This window comes from Ovis aries, chromosome 12, assembly GCF_016772045.2.
Source record: "Ovis aries strain OAR_USU_Benz2616 breed Rambouillet chromosome 12, ARS-UI_Ramb_v3.0, whole genome shotgun sequence".
Classification (NCBI taxonomy): Eukaryota; Metazoa; Chordata; class Mammalia; order Artiodactyla; family Bovidae; genus Ovis; species Ovis aries.
The window spans coordinates 75753127-75770367 of record NC_056065.1 but is presented as its reverse complement, the minus strand read 5'-3'; the positions used below and the strand labels follow the sequence as shown (position 1 = coordinate 75770367).

Genomic DNA, 17241 nt, shown 5'->3' with positions numbered 1-17241 from the left:
CATCCAAACACCTGCTAGGTTGACAGGACCAGTTTCTGACGATTTCCTGCCATTTTCCAAAAGTGTGTCACCTTCTTCCTTCAGGCAGAGGCTGTGGGACTCAGTCTGGGTGCTGGATCAGTGGGGCTTAGTGTGACCCATCTGTGCTGTTTACCAAGTAGACCTGTTACAGCCTTAGTCTCTGCTTAGTCCTGGCGCCTCCCCTTTCTAAGTCCCAAGAGCAAACGTTAACAAGAACACTGCCACCTCTATCACAGAAGGATGCGTTTGGGGGGCTTGACAGACAGACTGGAATTTTTTTAACTTCCACCATGGACCATTAGAGATTGATTTTATTTTTTCTTGACAACAATGAAAATGGTTTCTGTTTTCATTTCTCCCCCTATTTTGCTTTTGAACAGCAGTTAGGAAATTTATGGCAGCTTCGAATGTACTGAACATCTATGCAGGGCACTGGCAAAGAGAAACCATGGAAACAGCAGGGGTTTTCATCAGACTTCACAGATTGTGGCCAGTTATTTGTGTGATGCTCCCAGGCTTCAATTCCACTTCTCTGTGGAAAAAAAAAACAGACTCTGCTCTGTTCGTCTTAAGTATGATGGCATTTGAGGCTGTGCAACAGGACAATTTAAACAGGTGAGGTGTTTGGGACAAACTTAGAGCTGGTGCTTGACGGCTTTGTTTTACTCTTTTTTTTAACAGACCTGAGGATTTGCAGAGGTTTCACTCGGGCAAAACAGGCTGAGACCTCACCAAGTGCCACAGAACTGCCCTGGGGCCTGAAATCCTTACCACTGGAGCAATTTCTGTAGACTGAGGCCTGGTCTCTTAGAAGGCTTGAAAAGATGAAAATATTACCTGAGAAGGGTGGTAACTGTGTCATGAGGCAGGCATCAGTGCCTTCTCATGGGTCAGTGTGATGTGTGAAGTCACTTAGTCGTGTCCGACTCTGCGACCCCATGGACTGTAGCCTACCAGGCTCCCCCCTCTATGGGATTCTCCAAGCAAGAGTACTGGAGTGGGTTGCCATTTCCTTCTCCAGGGGATCTTCCTGACCCAGGGATTGAACCTGGGTCTCCCGCATCCCAGGCAGATGCTTTAACCTCTAAGCCACCAGGGTATATAAGCCTAAAAATCTGCCAGGGGGCTTCTCTGGTGACTTGTCAGTGCAGGAGACAGGGGTTCAATCCCTGCTCTGGGAGGTTCCCACATGCCACAACTACCAAACCAGTGCTCCAGAACCCAGGAGCCACCACTCCTGCAGCCCTCGCGCCTGGAGTCCGCTCTCCGCAGCAAGAGAAGCCGCCACAATGCAAAGCCACAGGCCACAACTAGAGGGTAGCCCCCGCCCCTTGCCACAACTAGGGAAAGGCCTGCATGGCAGTGAAGACCCGGCAAAGCCAAAAACAAATTTTAAAAGTTATTTTTAAACAGTCTGCCATGGATCTGAGTCAGAGAGGCTGTGATGGAAACCAGGTGATACGGGAAAAGTCATTGCAACAGTATATCCCTTCACTCCTTGACTACTTGCTCACTCTCTTAACTGCGCTGGATGAAGGTGCATCCCTCATTATTCATGCATCCTTTTAACAGGTGCTGGAAATAGGAAGTGAGCAAAAGGAGCCTTGGCTTTGCTTCATGGGAGGGAACATGGGTTGCAGCCCTAGGGAAGGCTGGGCAGACAGGGGTCTCGAGGACCACAGGACCAAGTCAGCCCACGGGGGCCAGAGGAGAGGGTGTGGTGCAGCGGAGAAGCAACATAGTCAGAGTTCTGACTAATGGGTCAGCTCAGAGAGAAGTTTCTAGCAACCATCAGGGAGCCAGAAGAATGAAATAGAATAAACAAAGAGTAGGAGCCTTGAAAACTGATTTTCAAAAGCCAACTTTGATACTTACTAGGCTATGAGAACTTGGGCAGGCTTCCCAGGTGGCACCGTGGTAAAGAACCCACCTGCCAATGCAGGACACACAAGTGACTAGGGTTTGATCTGTGAGTTAGGAAGATCCCCTGGAGAAGAAGGGCAACCTGCTCCAGTATTGTTGCCTGGAGAATCCCGTGGACAGAGGAGCCTGGTGGGCTGCAGGCCACGGGGTCGCAAAAGAGTTGAAGGCGACTGAGCACGCGCATGCGTGCATGCAGGGGAGCTCAGGGGAGCAGGAAGCTCAGGGGAGCTCAGGCAAGCAGCTATTTTGTAAGCTAAAGCTAATGTATGAAGTGGATATAATAAAGCCTATTCAGTAGTTATTTCTGTGTGAGCAAAATGAGAACTATAAATGCTTGGGGCATAGTAGTATTTCAAAAGAATTTCCATAATTTGTGTGTGTGTGTAATGGATAAGTAAACTTGAATATAAATGACTAGAACTAAAATGTAGAAGGCATGCTGACCAAATTTGCAGGCAGTGTGAACTTGTTCAAGATAAGGACTCCTCTGAACCAGAAATGATGGGCCAACCCAACAGCTGTTTCCCCTGCACATCTCACGCCCTTCCTTATGGGCAGAGCACACCTCCACCATAATGAAGGCCGAAGACAGACTCTCTCACATCCTCCTTGGTAGCTGGGCCACGGGCATGTGACCCAGTCCCGGACAACGGAACCTGAGGAGGCTCTGCTAGGGGGCCTCTGCAAAGGGCTTTCCTTCCTAACATGAAAAGATATGCGGCCGTCCTCTGATATTGTCTGGTACAGCTATGCCCTGCGGCTGTCACAGTGGAAGATACTATCTAGGGCAAATAAAATGATAATCCTTCTGAAACTCCAGATTTCTAATGCTTTTAATCCTTTCAGTTCAGTTCAGCTGCTCAGTCATGTCCGACTCTTTGCAATCCCGTGGATGGCCGCACACCAGGCTTCCCTGTCCTTCACCAACTCCTAAAGCTTGCTCAAACTCATGTCCATCGAGTCGGGGATGCCATCCAACCATCTTGTCCTCTGTTGTCCCCTTCTCCTCCCACCTTCAATCTTTCCCAGCATCAGGGTCTTTTCCAATGAGTCAGTTTTTCGCATCAGGTGGCCAAAGTATCAGAGCTTCAGCTTCAGCATCAGTCCTTTCAATGAATATTCAGGACTGATTTCCTTTAGGATGGACTGGTTGGATCTCCTTGCAATCCAAGGGACTCTCAAGAGTCTTCTCCAACACCACAGTTCAAAAGCATCAATTCATCAGCCCTCAGCTTTCTTCACAGTCCAACTCTCACATCCATACATGACTCCTGGAAAAACCATAGACGGACCTTTGTTGGGAAAGTAATATCTCTGCTTTTTAATATGCTGTCTAGGTTGGTCATAGCTGTTCTTCCAAGGAGCAAGTGTCTTAATTTCATGGCTGAAGTCACCATCTGCAGTGATTTTGGAGAAATCAAAGAAAATAAGAAAATATCAAGAAAATAAAGTCTGTCCCTGTTTCCATTGTCTCCCCATCCATTGGCATGAAGTGACGGGATTGGATGCCATGATCTTAGTATTCTGAATGTTGAGTTTTAAACCAACTTTTTCACTCTCCTCTTTCACTTTCATCAAGAGGCTCTATAGTTCTCCACTTTCTGCCATAAGGGTGGTGTCATCTGTGTATCTGAGGTTATTGATATTTCACCCGGCAAACTTGATTCCAGCTTGTGCTTCATCCAGCCCGGCATTTCAAATGATGTACTCTGCATAGAAGTTAAATAAGCATGGTGACAATATACAGCCTTGACGAACTCCCTTCCTCATTTGGAACCAGTCTGTTGTTCTATGTCAGTTCTAACTGTTGCTTCTTAACTCACATACAGATTTCTCAGGAGACAGGTCAGGTGGTCTGGTATTTCCATCTCTTTCAGAATTTTCCATAGTTTGTTGTGATCCACACAGTCAAAGGTTTTGGCACAGTCAATAAAGCAGAAGTAGATGTTTTTCTGAAACTCTCTTGCTTTTTCCATGATCCCACAAATGTTGGCAATTTGATCTCTGGTTCCTCTGTCTTTTCTAAATCCAGCTTGAACATCTGGAAGTTCATGGTTCATGTACTGTTGAAGCCTTGGAGAATTTTGAGCATTATTTTACTAGCATGTGAGATGAGTATAAGTGTGCAGTAGTTTGAGCATTCTTTGCATTGCCTTTCTTTGGAATTGGAAAGAAAACTGACCTTTTCCAGTCCTGTGGCCATGGCTGAGCCTTCCAAATTTGCTGGCATGTTAAGCGCAGCACTTTCAAAGCATCATCTTTTAGGATCTGAAATAGCTCAACTGGAATTCCATCACCTCCACTAGCTTTGTTCGTAGTGATGCTTCCTAAGGCCCACTTGACTGTGCATTCCAGGATGTCTGACTCTAGGTGAGTGGGTAGCCTTTCCCTTCTCCAGGGGATCTTCCCAACTCAGGGGTCAAACCCAGGTCTCCCACATTGCGGATGGATTCTTTACCAGCTGAGCCACTAGGGAAGCCCTTGGATCCTTTAATAGGAATTGCTATAAGAAGTACACTTCATAAGGAAATCTAATATAAATCAATTCCTTGAAACCATGTTGTCAGAGAAATTCTTGAAGAAAATAGGGAAGTTTAACCCAGAGAAAAGCAGGTACTAGAGAGCATCAGAAGGTCTGCACGGAGCTATAAGTCCAGCCTATAAAACTGTCTTTTTCGTTTGGTGCTGCCAGGAAAAAGTGGCACCAACGGTAAGATGCCATAGGGTGCTATACTTATGCTCACTGTGCAGAATCTCCTGGAAATCGATGCTGAGGTTCATAGAATCAGTTGTCTTGAAAGACAGGGAGTTTCCTGACCTTGAAGATGTGCACATTTAGAAAGGATCACCATGCAGGGTGAATGCTACACAGAAAATTAAAGAACAGATGGGTTCTAGAGTCCAGTGGCCTCTAAGGACTCTTCTAGCCCTGAGATTCTATCATCACTTACAAGTAAAAGATGCGTTGTATGCATCACTGCTAAGTAAATAATATAAGAGCATGCTTAATAAACTTCAACATCTTCATAAGCTTGTCACAGTTTTTAGAATATGTTTAAAAGGAAAGAGTAGTAAGTTCCTTAGAAGGCTTCTACCAGAATCAGTGAGATAATTATTCTGATTTGATAGGTCCAGCTTGTACTGGGGGCTTATCCAACACTATTTATCTTGCCAAAACCTCTTACCTCCATTTTCACTTGCTTAAGAGAACAATTAAGTTTTTAAAAATATATATCCATAATTTGTTCTATGTTGATGATAGTTCAGTTACACTTTTCCAGAGGTCACCAAAAGTGATCTCAACCAGCCAGAACATAATCATGAAGATATATTCTAAAAGTGTCTATGTTTAAAAAACAGAGATTGCAAAGTTAATTAACTGTATCCTCAGACCCTTGTTCACCAGTTATTATTATTTTGTGTTAGTTGCTCAGTTGTGTCTGACTCTTTGTGACCACATGAACTGTAGCCAACCAGGCTCCTCTGTCTGTGGGATTCTCCAGGCAAGAATACTGGAGTAGACTGCCAAGCCCTTCTCCAGGGGATCTCCCCGACCCAGGGATCAAACCCGTGTCTCTTATGTCTCCTGCATTGGCAGGGGGGTTCTTTACCACTAGCACCATTATTTTAGACACAATTATTATTTTAGATACACACCTTCTGATGTCCCCAGTACCCGCTTTTCTCTGGGTTAAACTTCTTTACCTTTTTCAATACCTGGACTACCAGGTATCCAGAAAGAGAAAAGAGGACTCTACCATATATATTTTCAGCATCAAGAAATAACAGTTGAGAGCTGGACAGTTGAGTAGATGAAAAGTAATTTCTAAGAACTGTGAAGGGTCCCAGCCCTGTGAACAGTTTACAATTTCCACAATGACAGAGTGTGTTGCTTCTGTCATTTCAGAGAAGATGGAAGTGACTCCTGGTGGGTGCAACCGGGGCCCCCGTCTGCATGACTCCTGAGATGAGCCTATTCCTTCTCTTCTAAATCAAGTTGCTTCCAAGGAAAACAATGCAATGATATGGCATAAAATAATATGTGAAAGTAAGCCAGTTGGGAAATATTAAAAATAGGAGCAAAATCAATGTCTATTTTAAGGCTGCACTCCATAGGACAATGACATTCAATAAACCAATAACATAAGTCATCAATAGAATGCCTAAGTGCATGCAGCCTTTTCCACCCAGAAATGCAATAAAAGTGTCATATATTTCTGAAATATTTTAATGCAAAATGGTGGAAAGAGAACATATTTTCCCACAAGAATCATACAAATGTTTTACATCTAAAGCTTTTTTACGTGGGCCTCCCTCCCCAACCTTAGTGACATCAAAAAAGCAGGATGTTACCGTTGGTGAGTGTCTTGTTTATTGAGGTGTGTATGTGCGGCCTGAGCACAGGCCGTTTCTTCACCATCCATTTTCCTTTGGTCTATTTCATTATTGCGCTATTCTAAAGTTTGACTCAGACACATACACACACTCTCTAGACCTGACATTTGTTCAGAACCATACAGCCACTCAGGTAAAAATACTGAGCCCAGAGGAAGGTTCGATTCAGTCCATGTGTGAAGAGTATGGGGAGATCTTCAAATGCAAGACGAAATAGCTGCACAAAAGCTTTGCATTTCAGGCCTACGATGCACTTGATTTTTGCACTTCGAAAGTCCCACTTTGAAGCCTGGTGGGGACGGGGAGGGGGGCGTGATTTTCGGTTATTTTACGGACCACCAAGGGGAAAATGCAGCATTACACACCTTCACTCCTGTTGTCTTTACTTTGAAAAGTAATTTCAGAGAAACTCAATCCAGTTCGACCGGAGCTCTCCTAATTGGCTCCGATCAGTAAATCATCAGAGACAACTCTGCCCTTGCTGAGTCCCTCTCCCCCTCTTCTTGTCAAAAGTGCACGATCAAACACCCGGTTACAGGGAGTTACAAAAACCTGGTCTGGGCTGGGCTCCGCGCGCTGCTGTTCCACATGGTGTTTGCCTTCTCTCTGCCATGGCAGCCAAGTGCCTTTCCTTTCGTTGGTAGTGACACTCGTGCTCTCACACGTTTATTGATAGTTGGTTCTGCAGGGCCACCAAGTAATGTCCGAGGCTGAGGAAATGACTGAGCTCACATTCAGGGCCCTCGACAATCTGGCTTTTATTTACCATCCCCTCCACCCCACCCCCAAGCCCAGCATTCCTTTCCACTGCCCACCACAGAAAGGGTCTGTATTCACACATTTTTAGCAGAATAAAAATTGAAGCATATTCAAAGTGTTCTCCCTCTCTCCACTTACTCAAAATTTCAACTTTCTTCCCAGACTCAGCTTCGTGGTTGCTCAGGCCTGTGGAATACCTGCACTGAGCAGTCCCAGGACACCTTGCCCTCCAGCATCCCAGACTTGTCTCAGAACAGACTAGGTTGTATTGCTACTTATTCTTTAATATTTGTGATTTGCTTTCCTCCAGCTGCACTGTAAGGTCTGTGCGTGTGAATGCCTCGATTGTCACTCTCTAGTAGACGCTTTACACACCAGCCCTGTGCCCGGTGAACAGTACCCCACAATGCTACAGGGTGATGTGCCTGTCTCTGACACAGTGCGTGCGGTACAGTCACATGTTCCCAGAATCAAAGCTCACATGCATTCAGTCCTTTCCACGCATAAAAGAAGAGTCTAACATATTGGAACACAACTCTAGTCTCTACCTGAGGGCTCTGAACCTGGTGCTCACAGACAGCTAAAGCATCCATGAATGGACATCTTGGGTTTATGGACCTTTTGAAAACATAAGAAATATTTTGTGATTTGTTATTATTGCATTTTCTGGGGAGACCATTCATAGTAGCAACTCTAAAATTTAATATAATAAGTATCACTTAAAAACTTGAGTAGCTTTGTTCTCCACCAGATGTTTGCTAGGGAACAAGTGAAAGTGAAGTCGCTCAGTCGTGTCCGACTCTTTGCGACCCCGTGGACTGCAGCCCACCAGGCTCCTCTGTCCATGGAATTCTCCAGGCAAGAATACTGGAGTGGGTTACCATTTCCTTCTCCAGGGGGATCCTCCCGACCCAGGGATCGAACCCAGGTCTCCCACACTGCAGGCAGATGCTTTTCCATCTGAGCCACCAGGGAAGCCCTAAGTATCACTTCAGTTCAGTTCAGTCACTCAGTCGTGTCCGACTCTTTGAGACCCCATGAATCGCAGCACACCAGGCCTCCCTGTCCATCACCAACTCCCGGAGTTCACTCAGACTCACGTCCATTGAGTCCGTGATGCCATCCAGCCATCTCATCCTCTGTCGTCCCCTTCTCCTCCTACCCCCAATCCCTCCCAGCATCAGAGTCTTTTCCAGTGAGTGAACTCTTTGCATGAGGTGGCCAAAGTACTGGAGTTTCAGCTTTAGCATCATTCCTTCCAAAGAAATCCCAGGGCTGATCTCCTTCAGAATGGACTGGTTGGATCTCCTTGCAGTCCAAGGGACTCTCAAGAGTCTTCTCCAACATCACAGTTCAAACGCATCAATTCTTCGGCGCTCAGCCTTCTTCTTCAACTCTCACATCCATACATGACTACTGGAAAAATCATAGCCTTGACTAGACAGACCTTAGTCAGCAAAGTAATGTCTCTGCTTTCGAATATACTATCTAGGTTGGTCATAACTTTTCTTCCAAGGTGTAAGCGTCTTTTAATTTCATGGCTGCAGTCACCATCTGCAGTGATTTTGGAGCCCCAAAACATAAAGTCTGACCCTGTTTCCACTGTTTCCCCATCTATTTCCCATGGAGTGATAGGATCGGATGCCATGATCTTCGTTTTCTGAATGTTGAGCTTTAAGCCAACTTTTTCACTCTCCACTTTCACTTTCATCAAGAGGCTTTTGAGTTCCTCTTCACTTTCTGCCATAAGGGCGGTGTCATCTGCATATCTGAGGTTATTGATATTTCTCCCAGCAATCTTGATTCCAGCTTGTGTTTCTTCCAGTCCAGCATTTCTCATGATGTACTCTGCATAGAAGTTAAATAAGCGTGGTGACAATATGCAGCCTTGATGTACTCCTTTTCCTATTTGAAACCAGTCTGTTGTTCCATGTCCAGTTCTAACTTTTGCTTCCTGACCTGCATACAGATTTCTCAAGAGGCAGGTTAGGTGGTCTGGTATTCCCATCTCATTCAGAATTTTCCACAGTTTATTGTGACCCACACAGTCAAAGGCTTTGGCATAGTCAATAAAGCAGAAATAGATGTTTTTTTCTGGAACTCTCTTGCTTTTTCCATGATCCAGTGGATGTTGGCAATTTGATCTCTGGTTCCTCTGCCTTTTCGAAAGCCAGCTCTGAACACCAGGAAGTTCATAGTTCATGTATTGCTGAAGCCTGGCTTGGAGAATTTTGAGCATTACTTTACTAGCATGTGAGATGAGTGCAACTGTGTTTGCACATTTTAAAATGTGTTTAAAAAGGCAGATTCCCAGGAAAAAGGATTACACAAATTTTGATGTGTAAAGGAACATGCAGATGATTTCAGGAGGCTGCACTATGCTCGTGATAATACAGAGTAAAACTTCGTTCCTGTGTGCGACATAAACAGAAACACATAACCGGTCTCCACCTTGGTTCCTCCCTAGACCTCCTAAGACTAGTCATTTCCTGAGTGAGGGGGTGATAGGAGTGTCCCACACAGCGGTCCTAAATCCCTTGGATGATAACAGTGGCTTTTGTTCTAATGAGGTGACTCTGGGTGGGCTCCTGGATAGCTTTAGGTTGAGGAAGGGTCACCAGAAAGACCAAGCTGAGATCAGAAGCTTGAACGTTCAGCCCCACCCCATATTCTCTAGGGGTTGTACCTACATGATAAAGCTTCCATAAAAACTCCTCAAGTACAAGGGTCAGAGAATTTCCAGGTTGGTGACCACCCCGAGGTGCTGGGAAGGTGGCCTGTTTTGAGAGGGGACCCAGAACCAGCCACCACCACCTCCATGCCCCATGTTTCTCTTTCATTTTGCTGTTAATAAATTGCATCCTTTATGATAAGCAAAATCAAAAACACAATATACCAAAATTTATGGAATCAGCAAAAACAGTACTAAGAAGGTAGCTTACAGTGATAAACGCCTACATTAAAAAACAAGATCTCAAATAAACAGCCTAACTTTACACTCCAAGAAGCTAGGAAAAGAAGCAAAACCTAGCCTGACGTTAGCAGAAGGCTGGAAAGAGAGATTAGAGTAGAAATAAATGAAACAGAGAATATAAGCCATGGAAAAAATTCATGAAACTTAGAATTGATTTTCTGAAAAGACAAACAGAACTGATGAACCCTTAGCCAGACGAATCACGGGAAAACAAGAGAAAACTCAAATAAAACCAGAATTGAAAGAGAAGTCTTTACAACCAATACTGCAGCCTCAAAACAAGAAAAGGAAATCCTGTACATGTGACAATGGGGATGAACCTGGAGGACATTATGCTGAGCAAAATAAGCCAGAAGCAGAAAGACAGATGGGGCTTCTCAGCTGGCACCAGTGGTAAGGAACCCGTCTGCCGATGCAGGAGACATACGAGGAGGCGTGGCTCCATCCCTGAGTCAGGAAGATCTCCTGGAGGAAGGCACGGTAACCCACTCCAGTGCTCTTGCTGGAGAATCCCATAGACAGAGGAGCCTGGTGGGCTACAATCCATGGGGTCGCGAAGAGTCAGACACGACTGAGCGAATTAGCACACACAGAAAGACAAATGCGGCACAATCTCACTTACATGTGGAACCTAAAATAATCAAGTTCACGGAAGCAAAGAGCAGAGAGAGGGGGCTGCCAGGGACAGGAGCAAGGCAGAAATGGAAGGTTATCAGGAAAAAGCTTCAGTTATGCAAAGAGAACAAGTTCTAGAAACCTACTGTAGAGCAGAGTGTTGATAGTCAGTAACACTGTATTTTGTATGTAAAATCTGCTAATAGTAGATCTTATGTTCAATGTTTTAATAAAATTTTTAAAAATTTTAAGAGGCTAGATTTCATGTTAAATGTTCTTACTGCAATAAAAAGTGTAAATAGTAAATACATGAAGACATCTAAAATGGCTAAAGCTGTGTTCAAAAGCAAGTCATTGAGCATAATGATTTATTCCTGATTTAATTTATTAACAAAAGGTAAAATAGAATCTTGTAAAACAAAAAGCATGTCATAAAAATAGAGTAAAAATAACTGCTGTTCAAATTTTAAGTTTTGGAAGTAGGAAATAATAGAGGATCGGAAGTGGTAAATACTGGAGGAAAAAGCATAGTACACAGCAGAAATGAAAGATTTAAGACCATTTAAGACCCAGAGGTGTTTATTTCCACAGAGGGGGAAAAAAGATAAATGACACACTAGATTTACTCAAGAAAAAAATTTTTAAATTAACAGCAAATACTAATATATTGTAAAAACAGATACAAAAGATATACAAAAGAATACCATTTATAATATACAGAAATACATTTTGAAAATGTGAAAACAAGCAGGCATAATTTTCTGGGAAGTAAAAATGATCAAACCACTAAAGGAAGAATAGAAGGAGATAACAGCTAGGAGAAATATTTCAAGAGCTTTTTACCACAAAAGGCTAAGGTGCTTAACAGTTTTTATACATTAATAATAACCCCGATGTTAAACAATATCCTGCAGAAAAAGATGGAAAGGTATTCAAAGCACAATATTTTCCTATCATAAAATCAACATCTGTTAGATTAAAAAAAAGCATGCAAATCAACCTTAATCATGCATATTGATACAATAGTACTATTATGAATAGTACTATTGTGAATAAGATACCCCCCAATTTTTTTTTAATTAAAAAAATTTTTTTTCAAAAACGACTTTTAAGACGTGATCAAAGCTAACATCATTATAACAAGCCATATTTATAGACTGCAAGGAGATCAAACCAATCAGTCCTAAAGGAAATCATTGGAAGGTCTGAATGTTCATTGGAAGGACTGACGCTGAAACTGAAGCTCCAACACTTTGGCCACGTGATGCGAAGAGCTGACTCACTGTAAAAGACCCTGGTGCTGGGAAAGACTGAAGGCAGGAGAGAAGGGGATGACAGAGGATGAAATGGTTGGATGGTATCACTCAATGGACATGAGTCTGAGCAGGCTCAGGAGTTGGTGATGGACAGGGAGGCCTGGCTTGCTGCAGTCCATGGGGTCACAAAGAGTCGGACACAACTGAGCAACTGAACTGAATGCAAGTGTCTGTCCATGGATAACTGGACAGACACATGTATTAATATGCACACAGCAGAATACTATTTAACCTTTAAATGGGAAAGAACTCTGACAGTCTGCTGATGTTTGAACCTTGATTGCATTATGCTAAGTGAATCAAGCCAGTCACAAGAGAAATACTGAATAATTTGAATTGTGTGAGGTTTCTAGATTAGTCAAATGCATAAAGAGAGAAAGTAGAATGCTGGTTGTCAGGGCCTGGAGACAGGTTCCCTAGGAGAGTTGCTTAATGAGTGTAAAATTTTAATTTTGCAAGATGAAAAGAGTTCCAAAGATTGGCTATACAATAATGTGAATGTTCTTAATATTACTGAACTGTACACTTAAAAATGGCTAAGAAGATACATTTTGTTATGTGTATCCTATCACAATTAAAAGCAAAAGTAATAAAAGATAAGAATGAGGGAAACTTAAAAAAATCTACTGAAGGATGCAGCTCAAATTTCTGTTCTGAAATACAGATACAATTCAATATTAGAAAATCTGCCAATAGTTTACATTATAGGTATAATAACAAAAACATGATTCTTTCAACAGGTGATAAAAATCAGTTCAATAAAATCCAACGCCATTTCTACAAAATAAGATGCTGTCAGAATAGTGAGATGGAAGCATCCAAGATCAACATGGTAAGCATGTCTCTCTTTCATCAGATATGCATGGAATGGTAAGACTAAGGTAAAATCAGGGGCCCAACATGAGTTAGCACTCAACTGTAGTTAATTACACATCGAGTACTTGCAAGCTAAGTCAGTTCAGTCACGTCTGACTCTGATTCCATGGGCTGTAGCCAACCAGACTCCTCTGTCCATGGGGTTCTTCAGGCAAGAATTCTGCTGTGGGTTGCTGTGCCCTCCTCCTGGGGATCTTCTTGACCCAGGCATCGACCTGTGTCTCTTATGTCTCCTGCATTGGCAGGCATGTTCTTTATCACTAGTGCCACCTGGGAAGCCCAATTACACACTTAGTTCAGTCGCTCAGTCGTGTACAACTTTTTGCGACCCAAGGATTGCAGCACTCCAGGCTTCCCTGTCCATCACCAGCTCCCAGAGCCTGCTCAAACTCATGTCCATCAAGTTAGTTCATCTAAACACATAATTACATTTAAAATATACCTTTCGAGATCTATCATTGATTTGGTCATTTTAATAAGACATGAGAAAAACTGTAGGTATTGAGAAGAAGAGTTATTTGCAAACAAAACGGAATTCCTTTTATGCAACATTTAAAACTGAGCCACTCTACTGGGCCCTGAGCATTAGCTCGGTTTATCCTTTTGAAAAAAAAAAGTGAAAGTGTTAGTCATTCAGTCGTGTCCGATTCTTTGTGACTCCATGAACTATATTTACGTTTGGGAAACTGAGCCTCAGAAAGGTTAAGTCCACACCGTTATCACTGGAATCTCTGCCCATAGAAACCCCACAGTTCCTTTGCTTCTTTCATTCCCCGGTTTGACGTGAAGGGCAGCATCTCTGATTTACCAGAGCAGAGATTCAGTCTACCTGAATTATGTTTTCAGGAAATAGTTGTGAGGAGAGAGAGAGATGAGGGAACAGTAGAAGAAATATACCAAATATTTCTGAGCGAGGGGTTAGGATGGTTTTCAGGTTTCCTCATTCTTTCGGTATTTTCCAAGATTTTCTACAATGAGCATATTTTACTTTGATTTAGAAAATACAACAGACACATTTCAGAAAGTGAATGCGTCTTTGCTAAAGCATCCAAGTCTCTGGGAGCCAAAAAAAAATCTTTTTTCAACAACTTAAAGCAGGTCTGAATGAATATTTGGGTGAGAAGCTGTGTACATCAAAGTGAGGCTGAATGGTGCTTTTATGTGTTTGCATGGTTTACGGTTTATTCTGGAAGAAAAAAGCAGGACAGGGTTTGTAAGGCCACTAGAGATCCAGGAGTTCCGTAAGGTGCTTAATGTTTCTGTTTTTAAGATGTACCCTAGTTTATTTTATCACTTTTAAACACTCTTTCGTAATAGTTCTGGTTTCTTTGGCGGCTCCTGTGTTCAAAATCTCTGACCCACTTTAATGACACCAGCTATGAAGGGTGTAGCACCATCTAGTGGAAACTCCCACTAACTGCAGAACCACTGATTTCATTCATTAGTTCATTGACTCATGGGATACAAATGGTTGCTTGAATGTGAGATACTTTGCTAAACCTTTTGTTTTCATTGATTTGATTCTCACACATGGTAGGTAGACTTCTAATGTGCCTCTAAGATCCCCATTCTTGGTATCTATACTCTCATGTAATCTCTTCCCCTTGAGTCTGAGCTGGAACCGGTGACTTGTTTCTCAATACTAGAATATGGCAGAGGTGATGGGATTCACTTCCATGATTATGCTGAAAAGACTGTGACTTCCAAAATGACTTGCTCTGTTGATGACTTTGATCAAATTGCCATTGTTAAAAGCCGACCATCAGTGAGAACTGAGACCCTCAGTCCAACCCTCCTCAAGGAATTGACTCCAGCTGACAACTCCATGAGTGGGTTTGAAAGTAGATTATATCCCAGTTGATTTCTGCTGGATTCTATGTTATCTATATTATGCTTTGGGTTTAATTAGCTTCTTTTTCTGGTGTCTTAGAAGCTTAGATTATTATTTGAGATTTTTCAGACTTTCCTAATGTAAGCAGGTAATGATAAAAATTAGGAATGGGCAAACTTTTTCTGTAAAGGGTGTGATGGCAGATATTTAGGCTTTGAGATCCATATGCCCTCTTGTGCGTGCATGCTGAGTCGCTTCAGTCGTGGCCTACTCTTTGCGACCCCCTGGACTGCAGCCTGCCAGGCTCCTCTGTCCATGGGATTCTCCAGGCAAGAATACCAGAGTGGGTTGCCATCTCCTCCAGGGGCTCTTCCAGACCTGTGTTTCTCATGCTTCCTGCATCGGCGGGCAGATTCCTTACCACTTGTGCCACCTGGGAAGCCCTTCCTACAACCACTCAACTCCAGGGTAGAAGATGGTAAATTTACAGAAGATTTCCAAGAAAACTTCATTTATAAAAACAGGCAGTGGTGTGAATTTCATTGCTACAGCTTTCTAACTTTGCTATAAATTTCTGAGATTAAGTTTTAGTATTATAAAGATGTCACAGAAAGGCTGAAAGTCCACTAAAATTCCTCTCTTTTCTCCTCTGTAGGTAATATCTCTTTTCTCTGCCTGACCACAAGATTTTCTCTTTCTGTTTAGCTTTCAGCAGTTTGAAAATGATGTATCTAGGAGTGTGTGTACGTGTGTGTGTGTGATTTCTTCCTAGGTTTCTCTGAGATCCTTTAATTCTTTAATCTTGGGATTTAGTATCTTTATTATTATTTTTAGAGAATTTTTAGCCACTTTCTCTTAAAATATTTTGTTTGTTCCATCTCCTTTCTTGCTTTTGCATCAATTATAGGTATGTTAAACTGATATTGTCCCAAAGCTCCCATATGTAGTCTTTTTTTTCTTCCATTTTCACTCTTATTTTCTGTTTATGTTTGGTTTGAATAATTTCTCTTTACTTACCTTCAAGTTCACTGACTCTTTCCTCAATAGTGTTGAGTTTACTGATGAGGTTGCAGACAAAACTCTTCCTTTCTGATATTGTATTAAAAAAAAATGCATTCAAGTTATATGTGATGCTCATGGAATTTCCACCTCACGGCTGAAGTTAGCAATCTGTGTATTATCCCTCTTTTCAGTTAGGACTTTCAACACGCTGACCAAAGTCATCCAAAAGCCCTGCCTGCTGCTCCCAGCGTCTGCGCCACTCTCGGGCCTCTTGCTCTTCCAGTACGGGAGTCATCTCCCTGTGCTCCTGCCTCCCCGGCAATGAGCTGCTGCTTGTCACGTGCTGGCTAGACTGGTGCTGGGGGCAGGAGCGTTCTCTGTTGTCCTGGGGGAGCCTCAGTCTTGGGTAGGGTCTGAGTCATAGATCTTGGGGTTGGGGCTTTTGGGGACTCCTGTCCCTCCTCCCCATGGCAGCCGAATCCTGCCTAGTGTCCGCCGCTGATCCTGTACAGGACAGAGTTTCAGGCTCTCTTCCTGCGGTGGGAGGTCTCCCACGATGTTGGTATTGGGTACTGGACACAGGATTCTCTCCTGCCTCTCCTATAAGATAAGAAGGTTTATTTCTTCTGCTCTTTGCTGTGCCCTGGATGGACCAGATTTGCTGTCTCTTCCCCCGTGGTTCAAGAATTTGCTCCATAAGAGAGAGGCCGGGGGTAGGGCTTTTGCTCCTCTCCCTGCAGTGGAGACTGACCCCTTCCTGCAGCCTGAACCCAGAAAGAAGGCAGCTCTCTGGTGTGCGACCCTGCTTCCAGTGGGGCTTCATTTCAAGATAATCTCTTCTGTTAATTTTTATATTCCTTTAGTGAGTAATATGGGCTTCTCTGGTGGCTCAGAGGTAAGGAATCTGCCTGCAGTTCAGATGTGGGTTCAATCTCTGAGTCAGGAAGATCCGCTGGAGGAGGGCATGGCAGCCCACTCCAGCATTCTTGCTTGGAAAAATCCCATGGATAGTGGAACCTGGTGGGCTACAGTCCACGGGGTCACAAGGGAATCCAACATAATTCAGCAACTAAACAACAACAAGTAATAATATGCAATCTCCCAAACAACTCAAAGTACGCCCATAAGGTGGGAAAATACTTCTGGCTAATGAAACATTTGTTTCCTGCCTCCATTTACAGAAATTTTCAGAGTTCAACCAGTTTCAGATATCACATACATTACTTGGGGTCAGAAGAAACACTTCTAGAAAGTTATTTCAGTTAGTTATCACTTGGAACAGTGCTGAAGCATATCAAGTTTGTGAGATGATTTTCATTGCTGGAGCTGGGAGAGTAATTTATTTTTCAATCATGTCTCTGCTGCATTTGCTCTGTAGACAACCTCTGGTGGTTCTGTTCAGGTTCAATCTTTATGTGGACACTGTAACTTCAGGCAAGTTACTTATGGTCTGAGGCCCAACCCTCCTTCTCTCGACAAGGCTGATAATAATAACTGCACCCCAGGGTTAGGGTGAGAACTGAATGGTG

At 43.1% G+C, this 17241-nt stretch overlaps 1 protein-coding gene across 1 annotated transcript in view; it reads right to left on the bottom strand.

The window, feature by feature from the left end:
* Window positions 1-17241, bottom strand: part of CRB1 (crumbs cell polarity complex component 1) — a 220518-nt gene that overhangs the window by 60889 nt on the left and 142388 nt on the right. The gene's annotated exons all lie outside the window — the stretch shown is intronic.